The sequence below is a fragment of the Syngnathus typhle genome, linkage group LG8, assembly GCF_033458585.1.
Source record: "Syngnathus typhle isolate RoL2023-S1 ecotype Sweden linkage group LG8, RoL_Styp_1.0, whole genome shotgun sequence".
Lineage (NCBI taxonomy): Eukaryota > Metazoa > Chordata > Actinopteri > Syngnathiformes > Syngnathidae > Syngnathus > Syngnathus typhle.
The window spans coordinates 12,850,143-12,855,142 of record NC_083745.1 but is presented as its reverse complement, the minus strand read 5'-3'; the positions used below and the strand labels follow the sequence as shown (position 1 = coordinate 12,855,142).

At 35.2% G+C, this 5,000-nt stretch overlaps 9 non-coding genes and 1 pseudogene across 9 annotated transcripts; all 10 read right to left on the bottom strand.

Moving 5' to 3' along the window:
- Positions 1-289: 289 nt before the first annotated feature.
- LOC133159068 (5S ribosomal RNA) lies at positions 290-408 on the bottom strand. Its single transcript, XR_009715576.1, has one exon. It is a non-coding gene; the product is annotated as a 5S ribosomal RNA (ribosomal RNA).
- Positions 409-1,011: 603 nt separating this feature from the next.
- Positions 1,012-1,130, bottom strand: LOC133158989 (5S ribosomal RNA). Its single transcript, XR_009715500.1, has one exon. It is a non-coding gene; the product is annotated as a 5S ribosomal RNA (ribosomal RNA).
- Positions 1,131-1,663: 533 nt separating this feature from the next.
- Positions 1,664-1,782, bottom strand: LOC133159004 (5S ribosomal RNA). The gene has a single exon (XR_009715514.1). It is a non-coding gene; the product is annotated as a 5S ribosomal RNA (ribosomal RNA).
- A 291-nt stretch (positions 1,783-2,073) lies between these two features.
- Positions 2,074-2,192, bottom strand: LOC133158858 (5S ribosomal RNA). Its single transcript, XR_009715377.1, has one exon. It is a non-coding gene; the product is annotated as a 5S ribosomal RNA (ribosomal RNA).
- A 261-nt stretch (positions 2,193-2,453) lies between these two features.
- Positions 2,454-2,572, bottom strand: LOC133159179 (5S ribosomal RNA; annotated as a pseudogene).
- A 254-nt stretch (positions 2,573-2,826) lies between these two features.
- LOC133158988 (5S ribosomal RNA) lies at positions 2,827-2,945 on the bottom strand. The gene has a single exon (XR_009715499.1). It is a non-coding gene; the product is annotated as a 5S ribosomal RNA (ribosomal RNA).
- A 623-nt stretch (positions 2,946-3,568) lies between these two features.
- On the bottom strand, positions 3,569-3,687 carry LOC133159110 (5S ribosomal RNA). The gene has a single exon (XR_009715616.1). It is a non-coding gene; the product is annotated as a 5S ribosomal RNA (ribosomal RNA).
- Positions 3,688-3,866: 179 nt separating this feature from the next.
- On the bottom strand, positions 3,867-3,985 carry LOC133159114 (5S ribosomal RNA). Its single transcript, XR_009715620.1, has one exon. It is a non-coding gene; the product is annotated as a 5S ribosomal RNA (ribosomal RNA).
- Positions 3,986-4,260: 275 nt separating this feature from the next.
- Positions 4,261-4,379, bottom strand: LOC133158911 (5S ribosomal RNA). Its single transcript, XR_009715428.1, has one exon. It is a non-coding gene; the product is annotated as a 5S ribosomal RNA (ribosomal RNA).
- A 453-nt stretch (positions 4,380-4,832) lies between these two features.
- Positions 4,833-4,951, bottom strand: LOC133159093 (5S ribosomal RNA). The gene has a single exon (XR_009715600.1). It is a non-coding gene; the product is annotated as a 5S ribosomal RNA (ribosomal RNA).
- Between the last annotated feature and the right edge of the window lie 49 nt (positions 4,952-5,000).

The window sequence follows — 5,000 nt, the reverse complement described above, 5'->3', positions numbered from 1 at the left end:
GGTTGGAAACTCTGGTTATAATTTCAATGTCGGAGTTTAAACTCGGGTTGCAGTTTCCGAATGCCATACGTAATGGGTGTTGTCAAAATTTGCTTTAACAATTGAAGTGGGGGGAAAATAAATAAATAAATAAATAAATAAATAAATAAATGAGTAAGTAAGTAAGTAAGTAAGTAAGTAAGTAAGTAAATAAATAAATAAATAAATAAGTAAGTAAATAAATAAATAAATAAATAAATAAATAAATAAATAAATAAATAAATAAATAAATAAATAAATAAATAAATAAAGCTTACAGCACCTGGTATTCCCAGGCGGTCTCCCATCCAAGTACTAACCAGGCCCGACCCTGCTTAGCTTACGAGATCGGACGAGATCGGGCGTTCTCAGGGTAGTATGGCCGTAAAACGTGATCATTCTCAAAATCATGCATTCTATAGATACAATCGACCCTGAAAGGGCGTTTCATGGAAACATGGTTATCATGAAAAGTTATTGACAGCTTTTTATGTGGTAGCACAAATTTGCCATTACGACCTGCATTTTGCTGTATATGTCATGAAAATTGGAAAAACCCTACATGTAAGCGCAATGTGTTGTTCTGGTTTCTTTTACAAAGAAAAACTGCTGCTTTGAGTTCACAGGGAGCCAGCCTCTTTATTCACTGTACATAGTCTGCTCTCTAGCGGTAAAAGACGTGAACTACAATGCTTCGGATGACGCCACACAATATAGGTTGGAAACTCGGGTTATAATTTCAATGTCGGAGTTTAAACTCGGCTTGCAGTTTCCGAATGCCATACGTAATGGGTGTTGTCAAAATTTGCTTTAACAATTGAAGTGGGGGGAAAATAAATAAATAAATAAATAAATAAATAAATGAGTAAGTAAGTAAGTAAGTAAGTAAGTAAGTAAGTAAGTAAGTAAGTAAGTAAGTAAGTAAGTAAGTAAGTAAGTAAGTAAGTAAATAAATAAATAAATAAATAAATAAATAAATAAATAAATAAATAAAGCTTACAGCACCTGGTATTCCCAGGCGGTCTCCCATCCAAGTACTAACCAGGCCCGACCCTGCTCAGCTTCCGAGATCGGACGAGATCGGGCGTTCTCAGGGTAGTATGGCCGTAAGCCGTGATCACTCAAAATCATGCATTCTATAGATACAATCGCCCCTGAAAGGGCGTTTCATGGAAACATGGTTATCATGAAAAGTTATTGACAGCTTTTTATGTGGTAGCACAAATTTGCCATTACGACCTGCATTTTGCTGTATATGTCATGAAAATTGGAAAAACCCTACATGTAAGCGCAATGTGTTGTTTTGGTTTCTTTTACAAAGAAAAACTGCTGCTTTGAGTTCACAGGGAGCCAGCCTCTTTATTCACTGTACATAGTCTGCTCTCTAGCGGTAAAAGACGTGAACTACAATGCTTCGGATGACGCCACACAATATAGGTTGGAAACTCGGGTTATAATTTCAATGTCGGAATTTAAACTCGGTTTGCAGTTTCCGAATGCCATACGTAATGGGTGTTGTCAAAATTTGCTTTAACAATTGAAGTGGGGGGAAAATAAATAAATAAATAAATAAATAAATAAATAAATAAATGAGTAAATGAGTAAGTAAGTAAGTAAGTAAGTAAGTAAGTAAATAAATAAATAAAGCTTACAGCACCTGGTATTCCCAGGCGGTCTCCCATCCAAGTACTAACCAGGCCCGACCCTGCTTAGCTTCCGAGATCGGACGAGATCGGGCGTTCTCAGGGTAGTATGGCCGTAAGCCGTGATCATATCAAAATCGTGCATTTTATATATAATGCTACGGATGACGCCACGGGTTGGAAACTCGGGTTATAATTTCAATGTCGGAGTTTAAACTCGGGTTGCAGTTTCCGAATGCCATACGTAATGGGTGTTGTAAGTAAGTAAGTAAGTAAGTAAGTAAGTAAGTAAGTAAGTAAGTAAGTAAGTAAGTAAGTAAGTAAGTAAGTAAGTAAATAAATAAATAAATAAATAAATAAATAAATAAATAAATAAATAAATAAATAAATAAATAAATAAATAAATAAATAAAGCTTACAGCACCTGGTATTCCCAGGCGGTCTCCCATCCAAGTACTAACCAGGCCCGACCTTGCTTAGCTTCCGAGATCGGACGAGATCGGGCGTTCTCAGGGTAGTATGGCCGTAAGCCGTGATCACACTCAAAATCGTGCATTTTATATATAATGCTACGGATGACGCCACTAGGTTGGAAACTCGGGTTATAATTTCAATGTCGGAGTTTAAACTCGGGTTGCAGTTTCCGAATGCCATACGTAATGGGTGTTGTAAGTAAGTAAGTAAGTAAGTAAATAAATAAATAAATAAATAAATAAATAAATAAATAAATAAATAAATAAATAAATAAATAAATAAATAAATAAATAAATAAATAAATAAATAAATAAATAAAGCTTACAGCACCTGTTATTCCCAGGCGGTCTCCCATCCAAGTATTAACCAGGCCCGACCCTGCTTAGTTTACGAGATCGGACAAGATCGGGCGTTCTCAGGGTAGTATGGCCGTAAGCCGTGATCATTCTCAAAATCATGCATTTTATATATAATGCTACGGATGACGCCACATAGGTTGGAAACTCGGGTTATAATTTCAATGTCGGAGTTTAAACTCGGGTTGCAGTTTCCGAATGCCATACGTAATGGGTGTTGTAAGTAAGTAAGTAAGTAAGTAAGTAAGTAAGTAAGTAAGTAAGTAAATAAATAAATAAATAAATAAATAAATAAATAAATAAATAAATAAGTAAATAAGTAAATAAGTAAATAAAGCTTACAGCACCTGGTATTCCCAGGCGGTCTCCCATCCAAGTACTAACCAGGCCCGACCCTGCTCAGCTTCCGAGATCGGACGAGATCGGGCGTTCTCAGGGTAGTATGGCCGTAAGCCGTGATCACTCTCAAAATCATGCATTCTATAGATACAATCGCCCCTGAAAGGGCGTTTCATGGAAACATGGTTATCATGAAAAGTTATTGACAGCTTTTTATGTGGTAGCACAAATTTGCCATTACGACCTGCATTTTGCTGTATATGTCATGAAAAGTGGAAAAACCCTACATGTAAGCGCAATGTGTTGTTTTGGTTTCTTTTACAAAGAAAAACTGCTGCTTTGAGTTCACAGGGAGCCAGCCTCTTTATTCACTGTACATAGTCTGCTCTCTAGCGGTAAAAGACGTGAACTACAATGCTTCGGATGACGCCACACAATATAGGTTGGAAACTCGGGTTATAATTTCAATGTCGGAGTTTAAACTCGGCTTGCAGTTTCCGAATGCCATACGTAATGGGTGTTGTCAAAATTTGCTTTAACAATTGAAGTGGGGGGAAAATAAATAAATAAATAAATAAATAAATAAATAAATAAATAAATAAATAAATAAATAAATAAATAAATAAATAAATAAATAAATAAATAAATAAATAAATAAATAAATGAGTAAGTAAGTAAGTAAGTAAGTAAGTAAGTAAGTAAGTAAGTAAGTAAGTAAGTAAGTAAATAAATAAATAAAGCTTACAGCACCTGGTATTCCCAGGCGGTCTCCCATCCAAGTACTAACCAGGCCCGACCCTGCGTACCTTCCGGGATCGGACGAGATCGGGCGTTCTCAGGGTAGTATGGCCGTAAGCCGTGATCATTCTCAAAATCATGCATTTTATAGATACATAGTAAAGTAAGTACTTATAGATTAAGTAAGTAAGTAAGTAAGTAAGTAAGTAAGTAAGTAAGTAAGTAAGTAAGTAAGTAAGTAAGTAAGTAAGTAAGTAAGTAAGTAAGTAAGTAAGTAAATAAATAAATAAATAAATAAAGCTTACAGCACCCGGTATTCCCAGGCGGTTTCCCATTCAAGTACTAACCAGGGCCGACCCTGCTTAGCTTCCGAGATCGGACGAGATCAGGAGTTCTCAGGGTAGTATGGCCGTAAACCGTGATCACTCTCAAAATCGTGCATTTTATATATAATGCTACGGATGACGCCACTATAGGTTGGAAACACGGGTTATAATTTCAATGTCGGAGTTTAAACTCGGTTTGCAGTTTCCGAATGCCATACGTAATGGGTGTTGTAAGTAAGTAAGTAAGTAAGTAAGTAAGTAAGTAAGTAAGTAAGTAAGTAAGTAAGTAAGTAAGTAAGTAAGTAAGTAAGTAAGTAAGTAAGTAAGTAAGTAAGTAAGTAAATAAGTAAATAAATAAATAAATAAAGCTTACAGCACCTGGTATTCCCAGGCGGTCTCCCATCCAAGTACTAACCAGGCCCGACCGTGCTTAGCTTCCGAGATCGGACGAGATCGGGCGTTCTCAGGGTAGTATGGCCGTAAGCCGTGATCACACTCAAAATCGTGCATTTTATATATAATGCTACGGATGACGCCACTATATAGGTTGGAAACTCTGGTTATAATTTCAATGTCGGAGTTTAAACTCGGGTTGCAGTTTCTGAATGCCATACGTAATGGGTGTTGTCAAAATTTGCTTTAACAATTGAAGTGGGGGGAAAATAAATAAATAAATAAATAAATAAATAAATAAATAAATAAATAAATAAATAAATAAATAAATAAATAAATAAATAAATGAGTAAGTAAGTAAGTAAGTAAGTAAGTAAGTAAATAAATAAATAAATAAATAAATAAATAAATAAGTAAGTAAGTAAGTAAGTAAGTAAGTAAGTAAGTAAGTAAGTAAGTAAATAAATAAATAAATAAATAAATAAATAAATAAATAAATAAATAAATAAATAAATAAATAAATAAATAAATAAATAAATAAATAAAGCTTACAGCACCTGGTATTCCCAGGCGGTCTCCCATCCAAGTATTAACCAGGCCCGACCCTGCTCAGCTTCCGAGATCGGACGAGATCGGGCGTTCTCAGGGTAGTATGGCCGTAAGCCGTGATCACACTCAAAATCGTGCATTTTATATATAATGCTACGGATGAC